This window comes from Ursus americanus, chromosome 8 (genome assembly GCF_024610735.1).
Source record: "Ursus americanus isolate L20-20 chromosome 8, mUrsAme1.1.p, whole genome shotgun sequence".
In the NCBI taxonomy this organism is placed as follows: domain Eukaryota; kingdom Metazoa; phylum Chordata; class Mammalia; order Carnivora; family Ursidae; genus Ursus; species Ursus americanus.
The window spans coordinates 48,031,221-48,046,703 of NC_142134.1; positions in this window are offsets into that span (position 1 = coordinate 48,031,221).

A 15,483-nucleotide genomic window follows, 5' to 3' on the forward strand; every position below is an offset into this window, starting at 1 on the left:
TTTGTGACTGGCTTATTTCAAATTGTATGTTTTCCAGGTTTGTCTATGCTATAGTATATGTATCAGAATTCTATTCCTTAAGGCTGAATCATATTCCATTGTATGTATACATCATGTTTTGTTTATCCATTTATTTGATGATGGACATCTAGGTTGTTCCCACCTTTTGGCTGACTGTAAATAATATTGCTATAAACACTGGTGTACACATATCTGTTTGAGTCCTTGTCTTCAATTCTTTTGAGTATACACAAAGAAGTGCAATTTCCAGATCATATAGTAATTCTATGATTAACTTTTTGAGGAACTGCCATTTTGTTTTCCATAGTGGCTTACACCATTCTACATTCCTATCAGCAGTGCACAAAAATCTCAATTTCAAGATGTTTTACTTTTCAAACTCCCCCCTTCTCTCTCTCTCTCTCTCTCTCTCACACACACACACACTTTATTTGGCAAGCATTTATTGAACATTTATTATCTGCAACATGCCAGGGTGAGTCAAGAATAAATAAGGCAATTGTCAGACATTCTTTGAACAAAAATATTTGAAAGAATATTAAGTCCTAATAATAGTGGGTAGTCTGAAATTAAAATTTCATGTTAATTGACTTGTGTAAAAGATTGTATTGCTTATCTGTCTAAATTATTTTCATTTATGGAGGCTGTTTCTTTGTTTTACTACTGTACATATTACATTTAGATCCTTAGAATATCAAAAAAAATGAGAGTATATTAATAAGTATGCTTAAGTGAACAGAATGCAAACATTGTAACCTATTTTAGTCTGCTCAATATGTAACAATAATAGGAGAGACAAAAACAATATAATTATAGCTACAATTATTTTTAATGCTTACTCTGTAGTAAAAAGTGGAGTAAGTGCTTGACATATATAATCTATGAATTAGAGACTATTATGCCTGTGCTAAGAATAAAGAACCTAAGACTCAAAGACACTGGGGGAATTTGCTCAAGGTCACAAAGCAAAGATTCAGACTCAGACTGGTCTTACAAGTTCAGTGTCATTTATTTATTTTGACAGTGTTTGATAATACTTAAATATTGTGCTTATTGTAAGAGGAAATATTAAGAAATAATTTTCAAGTTCTACCCTAACTCCTGGAAGTAACTGACAGTGCCCCAAGTGCTCCCACATAGAGCTCAGAACAGCTGGAATAAAGTTATATTGCTATTATTTATCAATTTAAGATGTCATTATCATTTATTTCAGGAAAATTACATTCCTCCCCAGAATACTATTTATTTATAATTGTTTAACACATAAAAATTTAATTCTTTCCACTTTTGAATATAAAGTCCAGCATAATTGGAACTAGAACACTTAATCAATTTTAGGAATTTCAGAAAATTTAGCAAAAATCTATCTAAAAGACTTCTCTGCACCTAATAAAATCTTCCATTGGCTTCTCATTCTCCTTAGAGTAAAATCTCAAACCCATTACCTATAACCCATGACATCTCTCAGGCATTAAGGCCACCACTGCTGGCTCACTCACCCTTCTCCAGGTTCACTGGACTCCATTGTTCTAATACACCAAGCAAACCCATAGCAGTACATTTGCACTTGCTGCCTTCTGCTTAGAATCCTCTCCTTCTGGTATCCACATGGCTCATTGTTTAGTTGCCTTTATGTATTCATTAAATGTCACCTTCCTGATAATCTTCTACAAAATAGTACCACTTGTCACCTCATCTCCACCAGTCATCTTATCTTTATCATATTCATTCATTCTTCTTTACAATTGCTTATTCATCCTTCAAATTACTGTTGTTTACAGACATACCAGGCTGTCAAAAGCACTACAGACAAGGCATACAATCCCCTTCCAGTGCAGTTCTCAGATAGTTTCTCTTATCTCCTCATGCTCCCTTCTCCCCCAGCAACTTATATTGTTTGACAATTACCTTTTTTTTTCTTTTTCTCTTTTTTGCAGGGCAATAGGCTTACTGGTTCCTGGTTGGTGTTTTCCCTCAGCACTGGTTTGAGTACTCTAACTCAGAGGTGGAATGAACTGATAGAAATTTGCAGTTTGACCTTGTAGGATATCAGTGCCAAATGTCCTCTGGTATTGGAAAAATAAAAAAACTCACATTCTCATGGGAAAGAACACCCAATTTTCAGTGTCAAAGGGACCTTCCTGACCATAACCATTTGCCCTCTACAACCACTGATGGCACTGAGGGGCCAGAAAATTTCTGAGGGTTACCATGTCTTAGAGTACATTCAGCTTCAGTATCAGCCAGAGTGGTCACCTATTGTTTATTTCTGGGAGGCTAGTGAAAAGTGATCTCAACATGGGGCCTTGATTATCCCCAGTGGCCCTAACCTGGAGGTGACCTTGGCCTGCATCTTACACTTGGGCATGGAAGGCATCCATCCCAAATAGGACTATATCTCTAAGGCCTCTGCTGGAGCAGGTGGGGCACCACTGATAGTAGGGGCAGATCTGAACTGCTGTTCTGGTTTTAAGGCTTTCCATGAGCCAACGAACACAGCATCCAGTTGCTACGGGTCTATCTTTTCAGGGGGGTCTTGGCAGCAATGAGGTCAAACCACAGTTGCTTCAGGATTACTTTTATCAGACCCCTCAGAGCCAATTAGGATAGCTTTTTGGCTTCTTGAGTTCCCTCTCTGTCTTGGGTCTTTCCCACAGCCTGTACCCACTCTCAGGATTTGTCAGTTTCCCCAGTTAAGCAATGGATTGCCCAATATCATAAATGTCTTGTCCCACCACTGGGATATCAGTGTCTCACACCAGGTGCTGAGGGCGGACTGGAATATCTTGACTTTCACTCATGCAATGTATGTGGCCTGATCAGGGCCTTCAAGGACAGGGTAGTAGATGGCCTATCTCATTTCCAACTCCCTAAGAATTTATTGTACCTCCTCTATATATTTCCAGGGTCCCATGTGCAAAGGGAAATCCCCTCATTGAACCAAACCTCCCTGCAGAATAGAATAACCCACACCTTAAGGGAGTGAGTAAACTGAACTTCCTGAGCACCCTGCAGGCACAGCCGGGGGCAGGGTGTGGTGATAATGCTCATTTTCTCTGCCTCCTGCCCTGTCAGAGAAAAGCCATCATCCCCTGTATCCCACTGCCACACTAACCATGGCCTTTTGCTGGAACTTGGCAGCTATACTATTAAGCTCAAGGGGGAGTATATTCTTTCATCACCAATGCTTCCTCAACTGGGGACTGCCGCACTAGCGGGGGTTGTTGCTATGCTTTTGCTTAGGCGTCAGAAAGCAGGGGCATTTTGTCCACTTCACAGTCAATCACAACTTCTTCCTCTTCACTCCACTCACTTTCCCAGGGATTTCACTTCTTAGTGTCCCAATCAGGCTGTGTCGCAAGCGCTCAGACCTTAATCCACTGCAGTTAGCACCGTCCTAGCTTTACAAAACAGCAAGCTAAGGTTTCCAACTAACTATCCTGCATCCTGCATTCCCACCTTATCTTCTAGCCCAGAAGCTGGCAGAGTAGTGGGCACCCACACATCCTTCACTAACCTCAATCCTTCCAACTTTCTAACCTGAGCTTCAGCCTCTAGTTAGGCATCTGTGGCTGGCAGAATTGCCCACAGTAGAGGTCAGCCTACGGTAGCCACCATTCGTTTCTCTTCTCTGCTGCAGTATACTCTGCATAATTCTTCAAACAAACTCATCAAAATAGCAGGAGTTTTCAAGGCATCTCCTGAAAATCCGTGCAGCCATCTGCAAGCGTCTAACATACAAGCCATCCTTCCCCACACAGAAGTCGATGGCCAACCAAGGATGTCCCCCATGGATACTCCTTTCCCAAGACCCATTTCTCTAGTCTTCTGACTGCCTCCCCAGTTATTGGTTTACAACCTTGGGAATTCCCTACGTGAAATTTGAAACTGGCCCCTGTTCACAGAAGGCAGGGAGACACCGAAAAATGAGACAGGCCAGATTGGTAGGTGGTAGGTTTAATAAGCAAGGGAACTGGAACTTGTCTTGAGTAGCTGTAAGATGAGTAGATCTCTGCACCCACATGCTGTAACTTCAAGAGTGTATACAGAGACCTTGACTGGGTTCAGTTACATATACTGTCCATATGCTCTCAACAACACCTTAGAACTCTCTACAGGATGCCTCTCTCACTGGTTAACCTTCAGTCATGTCGTCTCATTGACCTCCTGCATTGACAGTACATACCATGCGAGATATTCTTTTTAAATGTTTATTATCCATATCCTTCTATTAGAATAAGGGACTTTATTTTGTTCACTTCTATATTCTCATTATTTAGGAAATAACTTGCTCTTAGTAAGTATTTATTGTTTGAAGCAGGAAAGAAAGAAGGAAGTAGGAATGGAGGGAGGATAAAAATTATTTTACTGATATTCAGAGAAAGCAACATAAAGTGTCCTAAACTGGATAATTAGTGGTGCTAACATAGATTTTACTGAAGAACTAGATATTTTATATCCAGACTGTGGATTTAGGTTTATAAAGTACCATGTAATATTTTCCAGCAAAACGGAGTTCGAAAGATGATTTGGATGAGCAGGAAAGGCCATGTAGTGGAAGACAAATGAAGCAGCATGGGGGAAATAAAACAATAGAAAGCAAGAGGAGAAGCACATCAAGTTGTCAGTGGTGTTCTTAAGAGAACCACTACTTCCACCCAGTCTCAGCATGACTGTGGCAGTATTAAAGGGTTTTTTCAAAGCCTCCTTTAGACTATAACTATGAATTATTAACTGAAAGGCCTCTCCAGAAATATATGGTAAATGTGGATTTCTGATTCAAATATTTATAGTGGATCCAATTCACAAGGCACAATTTTAGGCATAAGCATAGTTTCTGGATTTATAATAGAGCCCTCCTCTCCCCCCATTTCCATCACAATGATGGTAAACGCAACGTATTTCTGTTATGATATAGAACACACTCTGTAAGATACAATCTTTTGAAATACATTGAGGCATATTTTATGGCTCTGCATATTGTTTATTTGGGGGAATGTTCCATGTGCCCTTGCAAAGAAAATATACTCCACAATTATTGGATGAAGTTCTCTAAATAACAATTCAGTCAAGGTTAAAATCTTTTATATTTGTAGTGATTTATATGTAATCATTCTATCAAATGCTGATAGAGCAATGTTAAAAATCCTTAACTATGTTTGTGTGTAAATTTCTCCCATTAGTTCTGCTTGGTTGGTTTTTGTTTTTGTTTTTTTTGAAGAATGTGTTTTCAAGCTCTATTATTAGGTGTATCTATACTTATGTCTTCTCAATTAATTGGCCCTTTAATCATTATGTTGAATGACCCTCTTTATCTCTTATAATATTATTTGTCTTGAAATAGATCTTGTCTGCTATTACTGTAGTCACATCAGCTTTTTTTTGGCTACCATTTGCATGGTTTATCTTTTTCTATCCTTTTACTTTCAACCTACTTGGGTTTTGTACTTTAAGTGAATTTTGTATGGGGTGCCTAGGTGGCTCAGTCCATTGAGTGTCCAACTCTTCATTTTAGCTCAGGTCATGATCTCAGGGCTCTGGGACTGAGTCCCGCGCTGGGCTCTGTGCTCAGTGGGGAGTCTGCTTGAGGATTTTCTCTCCCTTTCCCTCACATGTTTCTCTCTGTCTCTCAAATAAATAAATAAATCTTAAGTGAATCCCTTATAAATGTCATATGGTTGAGAATTACTTTTGTTCATATAATAATTAATACTGTTGTACTTAGATCTAACATTTTTCTATTTGTTTACCATTAGTCTGATCTGTTTCAGTTCCTACTTCTCTTGTTTTCAAGCTTTCTTTAAAAGTACTCAAATACGTTTAGTAATTTATTTTAATTCCTCTAGAATATTTTTTTTAAAGATTTTATTTATTTTGACAGAGAGAGACAGCCAGCGAGAGAGGGAACACAAGCAGGGGGAGTGGGAGAGGAAGAAGCAGGCTCCTATCAAAGAAGCCTGATGTGGGGCTCGATCCCAGAACGCCGGGATCACGCCCTGAGCCGAAGGCAGATGCTTAACGACTGTGCCACCCAGGCGCCCCTAATTCCTCTAGAATTTTTAATTCTAAACTATAAGAACCCAAGAATATAATTCCATTTGCCATTTCCCCCATGACCTTTTGCTATTGTCATATCTTTTATATCTTTAATACCTATATATGTTATAGCTCCACAATCCAAGAGTATAAATTGCAGTAAACAGGCAGGAATCTTTTTAAGTATGTGGGAAAAAATTATTTTTTTTTATCTTTAACTTCATTTTACCATTTTTAGAGCCTTTTACTGATGTCCATAGATACAGGTTTATATAGGGCATCATTTTTTTTTTTTTGTAAATAACTTCCATTAGCATTTCTTATGCTCCAGGTCTTCTGAAACTGAAATATTTCAGCTTCTATGTATTTGTAAATGTCTATTTTGCTTTTACTTTTGATATAGAATGCTAGTTATAAAATGCTAGGTTGATTTTTTTCCCCCTTTGAGAACTTCAAAGTTATCATTTCATTTCTTCTGGCTTTGTTGTTTCTCATGAGAAGTCAGTCATAATTTCTATAATTGTTCTCCATTAAGAAATGTGTCTCTCTCCTAGATGCTCCTTGTGTCTACTCAGCCTTATGTTTCTGTACATTGAGGTTTTTCACCAAATTTGGAAATCATTTTATCTCTTTACCTTTTGTAACATCAGTTACACATTGTATTAGAGAGCTTGATATGTCCTATTATATACTAAAGTTCTTATTTTTTTTCAAATATTTTTCTCTCTATTCTTCAGATTGTATAATTTCTATCAATCGGTCTTCAAGTATGCTGACCAACGTTTTTGTCTGCCATCTTCTATCTGCTATTAAGCCCATTGGCACATTGGCATACTCTGCTTTTCAAATATTACACTTTAAAGTGGAATTTTCATTTTTTCTTTTTTATAATCCATTTTTTTGCTGAGATTCTTCACCTGTTCAGCATCATTTCCTTTCTTGAACAAATCTATAATAGCTGACTTAAAGTCCTTGTCTTCCCACATGAAAAGACACTCAACATCACTCATCATCAAACAAATACAAATCAAAACCACAATGAGAAACTGCCTCACACCTGTCAGAATGGCTAAAATTAACAACAAAGGAAACAACAGATATTGGTGAGGATGCGAAGGGGAACCTGCAAGCACTGCTGGTGGGAATGCAAACTGATGCAGCCACTCTGGAAAACAGTATGGAGGTTCCTCAAAAAGTCAAAAATAGAATTACCTTATGACCAAGCAATTGCACAACTAGGTATTTACCCAAAGGATACATAAATACTGATTTCAAGGGGTACATGCAACCCGATGTTTATAGAAGCATTATGAACAATAGCCAAACTATGGAAAGATCCCAAATGTCCATTGACTGACGAATGGATAAAGAAGAGGTGGTGTGTGTGTGTGTGTGTGTGTGTGTGTGTGTGTGTATATATATGTATATATACATATGCAATGGAATATTTCTCAGCCCTTAAAAAGAATGAAATCTTGCCATTTGCAACAAATGTGGATAGAACAAGAGTGTATTATGCTAAGCAAAATAAGTTGATCAGAGGAAGACAAACATCATACGATTTCACTCATATATGGAATTTAAGAAACAAAACAGATGAACATGGGGGGGAAATTTTAAAAAGAGGGGCAGAGGACCAAACCATAAAAAAGACTCTTAACTATAGAGAACAAACTGAGGGTTACTGGAGGGGAGGTGGGTGGGGGATGGGTTAAGTGGGTGATGCGCATTAAGGAGGGCACTTGTGGTGAGCACTGTTATATGGAAGTGATGAATCACTAAATTCTACTCCTGAAACCAATACTATACTATATGTTAACTAACTTGAATTTAAATAAAAACTTGGAAAAAAAATAAAAATATATAGGTATTGGGGGGAAAAAAGAATCTAGCTGGCAATTAGAATAGCTCCTGCTCAATCCAGTCCCTTGGTGTCCCACTAGTTTTTGCCAGCATTATATTTTAGTGTTATTTATGACCCTTTATTTTTTAATTAAATAATTATATTCTTTTTACAGTCAATCAAGAATAATTTTAAGTACAAACTATTGATGATACGTAATACTATATATGCCTATTTTATTATCTGGCAGTCTTCTTATTGTACATGTAAATTATTGACTCTTTTCTGATTTTAAAAAAAGGTCATCTGTTACTTGTATCATTGTTCCCTGTGTGTCATGTATTGTATTGTTTTCCTTTGGCTGTCTTTAATATTTTCTCTCCATCTCAGGTTTTCAAGAGTTTGCTTATGATGTTCCTATATATGGTTCTTTTTGTTTTTATTCTAGTTGGGGCCAACTAGGTATTCCTGTTTTTAATCAAATTTGGAAAATTTTCAGTAATTACTTTAATGTCCTATTCTCTCTTTCCTTTTCCTTTGAGACTTCAATTACATGTATGCTAGACTTCCTGCTACTGTCCCTGAGGACAGGTCACTGAAGCATTGGTTACTTTTTAAAAAATCTCTTTTCTCTCTGTTCTTCATATTGGGGAATTTCTATAAATTCATCTTCAATCTTTAGCAGTCTCCAAACTAATGTTAAGGTCAATCAGTACATTTAAAAAGTTCAGGTATTTTATTAATCTATATTAAAGTCTTCATTTGGTTCTTTTCTTAGTTTCTATTTTTCTGTTGAGAGTCTCATCTCTTCAGTTATTATTATGTTGATTTTTCCCCCTATCAAGCAATCAAATGGTGTATACTTTTGTTCTTATAAAAAAATTAAAAATAAATAAATAAATAAAAATAAATAATGTCCTTGTCTTCCAACTCTAACTACTGAATTTTCTACGGAATGTTTCTACTGTCTACTTTTCTTTGACCATGAGCCACATTTTCCTTCTTTGGTCATGTGTGCAGTAAATTTCAATTGTATACTGTACATTGTGGATCATAGTAAAACTCTGGATTCTCAATCTTCCTCAAAAGAGTGCTGATATTTGATTAGCAGATACCTAAATTGCTTAGTACATATCTTGAACCTGTGGAGGTTTGCTTTTACACTTTGTTAGGAAGGGTTTATTTCAGATTAACTTTAGCCTTCACCTTAGAAAGAATGCTTAGCTCTGAAGAAATAAGAATTATTCCTTAGTCACAACCCTTCTGGGGTTTCAGTGAAAAACTCTTCCCATTTGAGAAGATTTAAATGTCAATTCCTGTCACCGCATGTGGTAGGCAGTAATTCAAATCTTTGCTTCGCATTTTCAGTCTACAAGCTGTTGTTTTGCCTACATTCCTTAGAATCAGCCCTGTGCATATATAGTTCAGGTTTATCCAAAGATATGAGAGAAGTTTATACACAGATTTACGGCCTTTCCCTTCTGTGACTCCTCCCTTTTCAGTACTTCCTTCCTCAATTTCCAGCTGATTTAGCGATCCTAAACTCTAGCGCTAACCACTTAAGCTTTTAGCAATATGGATTTCTGCTTGAGTCTTAGTTCCCCTTCACCACATGAACTAGGATGTGCCCTCAGGAAATAAACATCCTTGGGGGCTTCCCTTATTGCAAGGGTTAGATAATATCCAGCCTTATTTGCTTCGGGTTGATTTCCAGAGTCTTTAGATAGTTGTTTCATTTTATAGCTCATCTAGAGTTATAATTGCTGTCTATGAGAAAGTTAGTCATATATTAGGTACTCTACCATTACCAAAACTGGAACTACCTAGAGATTTACTTAAAAGGCTAAAATCATGATGAGAAAAGGCCTCATGGAATCAGGTACTTAAATGGGTTTGTTACAACGATGGTATCATTAGAACATCTTAAAGATTGAATGCAAATTTTTAAAATATAGGATTTAATAGAGATTGCTGGGAAACAGCAGATAGTTAATAAGTACTGCTGATAAAGAAAGGTGACTGCTTTTGAACTTATGAGGAAATAGCCTTAAGGAAAGAAAATAATATGGTGAAAAATCAGAATAGTCCACAATGATAACCTAATCTAATCACTTACTTAGAGGATAATCAAGAAGAGGTTATAACATGTTGAAGTATATTAGATAGTTAATATCCCGACAGTAGATCCAGGTATAGAATCACAAGTTCCATAATGCCATCTTCTCTCAAGCCCCTTATTACTTAACGGACATCATAAACCTATTTCACAGTAGACAATATTTTCAGTGTGGCCATAGCAATGATATCATATTTCTCTCTAATTGTCCGAAGACAGTTAGATAAAGATGAGCTGCAAAAACTCATGCTGATGTCCATAAATAAGGGATATCTGGTAGGAAGGCTGAATTGCTATACTTACGTATATCATTTCTGTATCATCATACATACATGTATTACGTGTATCATTCCATACAGACACTGTTAGATCTTAGAACAAGGTCTACAAAGGCCTAGTTAACTTCTACTCAATAGAAGAAATTATTACATCAAGAGCATATAATTACAAATCTTCACAAGATATGGCAAGAATTAGTTGCACATGCTGAGACATGGCTTCCAAAGGGATTTTGACAGAAAGGAGGTTGTAGGTACTTCAGGCAAACAGTAGGTATCAGAAATCTATTAGGTTTGTCAACAGAGTAAGGGAGGAAACACCTAAAGGTTCAAGGATGTCTTAGTAGGTAACTGGATTTCATCCAGATGCAATTCAGGTTGATAACTAGATCCAGCAAAATGGTTTATGGGGGAGAGGGTGCCTAACTTCCACTATTTTATTTTATATATGTAATTTTAATATATTAAAATGACATTAATTATATTATTATAAATTATATTATAATTATACTATATATTATTATTATGTTATATTAATATATGATATAATGTTATTATTAATAACTTCCACTATTCCTCAGGTTACCATCTCTGGGCTCATCTCTACTTCTACCCCATTTTTACTCAGGCTGAGACAAAGTCTCCTTCTCTGAAACATTCATGTGAAAAGATATATATATCTCCATGTTCACTGCAGCATTATTTACAATAGCCAAGATATGGAAATAACATATGTGTCCATCAGATGGATAAATGACAAAGAAAATATGGTATACATATCTACAAGGGAATATTATTACAGCCATAAAAAAAATTGAAATCTTGACATTTGTGACAACATGGATGGCCCTCAAGGGCATTATGATAAAGGAAATAAATCAGACAAAGAAAGATGAATACATGATCTCTCTTATATGTGAAATCTAAAAGAAACAACTACAAAAATAAGCTTATAGATACAGAAAATAGATTGGTGGTGGCAAGAGACAGGGGTAGAGGATTGGAGAAATCGGTGAACTATTTTTACTTTTTTTAGTTTAAATAAAGTGAATAATTTTTTTTTTTAGGTCTCCTCGGTACTCCCATGAGTCTCTGTGCACCCCCTATCAAAGCTCAGCATACTTACTCTACAGTATTAGGTGTTTGCCTTCCCCGCCCCCAGATCACCACTACAAGCACACATAATACTAGATTATGAGGGTGAGGAAAACATGGACTATATTTTTTATGTTTGTAACCTGAAGATCAACACAGTGCTGGGCACATATTAGATACTAAGTCATCGTGGATAACGGATGGATGGATGGCATCCTAATCGGCGAGGGCTGCCGTAACAAAATACCTGGGTATTTTGGGTGGCTTAAAAAATAGAACTTAATTTTCTCACCATTTTGGAGGCTAGAAATCCAAGATGAAGGTGTCAGCAGGTTTGTTTTCTTCTCAGGCCTCTCTCCTTAGCTTGCAGGTAGTCACTTTCTTTTTATGTCCTCACTTAGTTTTTCCTCTGTGCATGAACATTTAGACGTGTCTAAATTTCCTCTTCCTATAAAGACACCAGCCAAATTGGGTTAGGGCCCACCCTAGCAGCCTCATTTTAACTTAATCATCTCTGTAAAGGCCCCATCTCCAAATATAGTCACATTCTGAGGTACTGGGGGTTAGGGCTTCAACATATGATTTTATGGAGACACACTTCAGCCCATGATGGATGGCATAGTAAGACAGTCTACTAGTCCAGAGTCTCAAACATAAGCAAACATGCCAGAATAGAGGTCTGTAAACTGAACTTTAGTATAAAAGAGAATCTGAGTCTTAAAAAAGAAAGAAAGGGAATATGAAATTTGGAGACTGAAGATATGGGTTCAAGTACAGTAGTCAGCTTACAAACTAGACAAATCACTTGGATAAATCATTTACCTCTTCTGGATCTTGAATTCCTGAACTTCAAAAAGGGGTTGGTAAGAGTACTTTCTTCCCTTCACAGGGTTGTTACAAAGATAAAATAAAATGTGTGAAATTCTTGGGGTGCCTGGGTGGCTTAGTTGGTTAAACATCTGTCTTCAGCTCTGGTCATGATCTCAGAGTCCTGGGCTGGACTGAGCCCCATGCTGGACTCCCTGCTCAGAGCGGAGTCTGCTTCTCCCTCACTGTCTGTCACTCCCACCGGCCCCTGCTGCTCTCTCTCTCTCAAATAAATAAAATATATTTTTAATGTGTGAAATTCTTTATAGAATGTACTACAAACACTGGTTATTTTTTGTATCATTGACAGATCTGAGAAACAAGATCAGGGGATACCTGGCTTAGATCTACTGCTGGAAACTGAAACATCAGCAAGCCTGAAATTGACGGGTAAAGGGTCAGTGAATCTGAGAGCAAATCTTCCTGGGCCAAAGGCTGGAAAAGAAAAAGAATCAGGCAGCTCCTGGGCCAGGGATCTTTTTTCCTTTGGATCAATTAGTTGGAAAAATAGGAATTAATAACATAAATTCTTGAAGCAAAACTGATCAGAAGCAGGTTAACTTGACCTAAAAAATGTGAAAAAAATTTCTAGGGCGTAGGTTCCCCTTTGTACTTTACGTTGCCACGAAAGAAAAACTTCTAGAAACAGTTACTTCATTCTGCTGTCAAAAAATTTTCAACACAACAACAACAAAAAAATAATACTTATTTTGGCTGTTGCTATATCATAGAGATGAAAGAGTAAAAATAGTTTAATTCCCTTTCATCCAAAAATTTTAAAATCAGACAGATACTGACAAGTATTCTTGAAAAGACAGGACCAGAAAGAGATACCGAAATCAGGGACACTTCCACCCTCATGTTACAAAGGAAAAAGCTGAGAGAGAGAGACTGGAGCAGGTCCCTAGCCAGTGAGGGAGGGAGCCAGAGTGGAACTTGGCCCTCCTTCCTAAGTCCTGAGGCACATCTGTCCATTTCCTTGCTCCATGTTTCCTCTGGGGCCTTAGAAAGCATCCAGTCCAAAACTGCCTCAAATTGGGAAAGCATTTTTAACTCCTAAAGTATATATATGGGTATTTTGAACATGATTACTATTTAGTTATCTCTGAATAAAATCTCTAGAAAAATCATTGGCTCTGTGGAATCATTTAATTTACCAAGAGTGGTATTTTAGTCTCTAGGAACCTCTATCTAAATTTAGACTTTTCCTGCAGCAATGTTTCTTTAAAATGTAAGCCACTCACTACAAGTTACCCAATTACATCACTTCACCTTTAAGCAACCGATTTTTCAAAATATAGATAAATAGCGACTCCCAGTGGCAATACTTGTTTCTGCAAACTAAAGAACTGAAATAAAATGAGATGCTGTTCAGAACAATGTTAACTAATCGTGGAATGTTAGTGTCCAGTAAACATACCTTTATTAAAATAAAAAAGAAAGAGACTGGATGATTCTCTCCTGAGTTTTCATGAAATACCTCCAATGAGGAGTAGAATGTTATTGCCTAATTATTTTGCTATTAAATGGTGTCATTATATTAATTCTACTACAGTGACACTTTGTCACTTTCACTATATTCTAAAAATTAATTAGTTTGAAAATTGATTTAAAAGCTGTAACTATGAACATAAACTTTTAACCTATGACCACAATAAAGTCTTTTTACTACATTTTAATGTTAGTGCTATTTCAGCAAAACCCAGACAGAACACAATCCATATATCTAGCAAATTGACTTGTAGTGTTCAGTGAGTGAGAGACCAGTAGTGAGTGCAATGATTATTTCTGTGCTAAATAAATACTGTCATATAGGCTGAGCCTATGAAGACTTCTCAAATTCTTAAATATTATAACACATATACTTTCCTTCATAATGTATAATAACTAAATGTAGACACATTTAGTGTCTTTTCATACCCTTTTTGATTTTATAAAATAGCTCCAAATTTTCCCACTTACAAAGCTATAAAAATTAATTCTCCCTGGAGCACTTACTGAAATAATATCATGATTCATATTTTTACATTTCTATATAAAGTATGTGGTGGACTTGCTCATGACATAGCCAAGCTACCACTGAATTTGACTGCCTGGTTTTAATTTATGCTGAGCTTCTATTTCCTAGTAAGTCATTTTGTAAGACTTTTTACTTTGTCATTATTTCCATCACCAGCAGAAATCTTCATTCCTTCTCAGGTCTGTTTTCAACATAATAGAAATCCACTAAATCCGTGTGTGTGTGTGTGTGTGTGTGTGTGTGCGCGCACGCGTGCACACACATATATTAATGCAAATGGATAATTTGTAAATATCAAGGATCGTCTGTAATCTATAAAACTTTGAATTATTGCTGAGGTTTAAAATATACATCAAAACATGCACATTTAGTCTACATGAAAATCACACTGTACACGTAGTCAACGACAACTATGAACTCTCATTTAGGGTTAACAGGTCTCAACATACTTTGAAAGGGAACTCTTGGTAATATAAACATAAACTGAATTAGAGAAAAGCATGTTAACATCAATTGAAGCTGAATGTTTAAAATGTTTACTCTTAAGTCTATAAATACTGAAAAACTGATTCTGATTTTGACAGTAATTTGTTTACTCTGTTTAGTTTATAAGGACTTTTCGACTATGCAAATTATTTTCCTAAGGGTTTTATAATTTGAGGTCTTGCGTTCAGGTTCATTTTGAGTAATGTTTTTGTATTAGATAAGGGTCCAACTTCATTCTTTTGCATGCATATATCCAGTTTCCTAAGTACCATTTGTTGAAAAGGCTGCCCCTTCCCCATTGAATGGTCTTGGCCCCCTTGTTGAAAATCATTTGAGTATATATGCAAGGGTTTATTTCTGGGCTCTCTGTTCCATTGGCCTCTCAGTCTACCATTATGCCAGGACCACACTGTTTTGATTATGGTAGCTTTGTAATAAATTTTGAAATGAATACATATAAGTCCTCCAGCTTAGTTCTAAGTGTCTTATACATTTTGTGACACCCTGATCCATGGGAGCTTTTAACAGATACCTCAAAATACTTGGGGATTTAATGATGAAACTGTTACTATTATGTAATGTGCTCCCATCTTGCCAAATCTAAAATAATTTCCACAGAACTAATTTCAACAAGGAGATATCAAACATATTTTCATAATATAAATTATTCTGTATACTACTTACTGGAAGCTGCTATGCTGGTAAAGAATGAATCGATTTA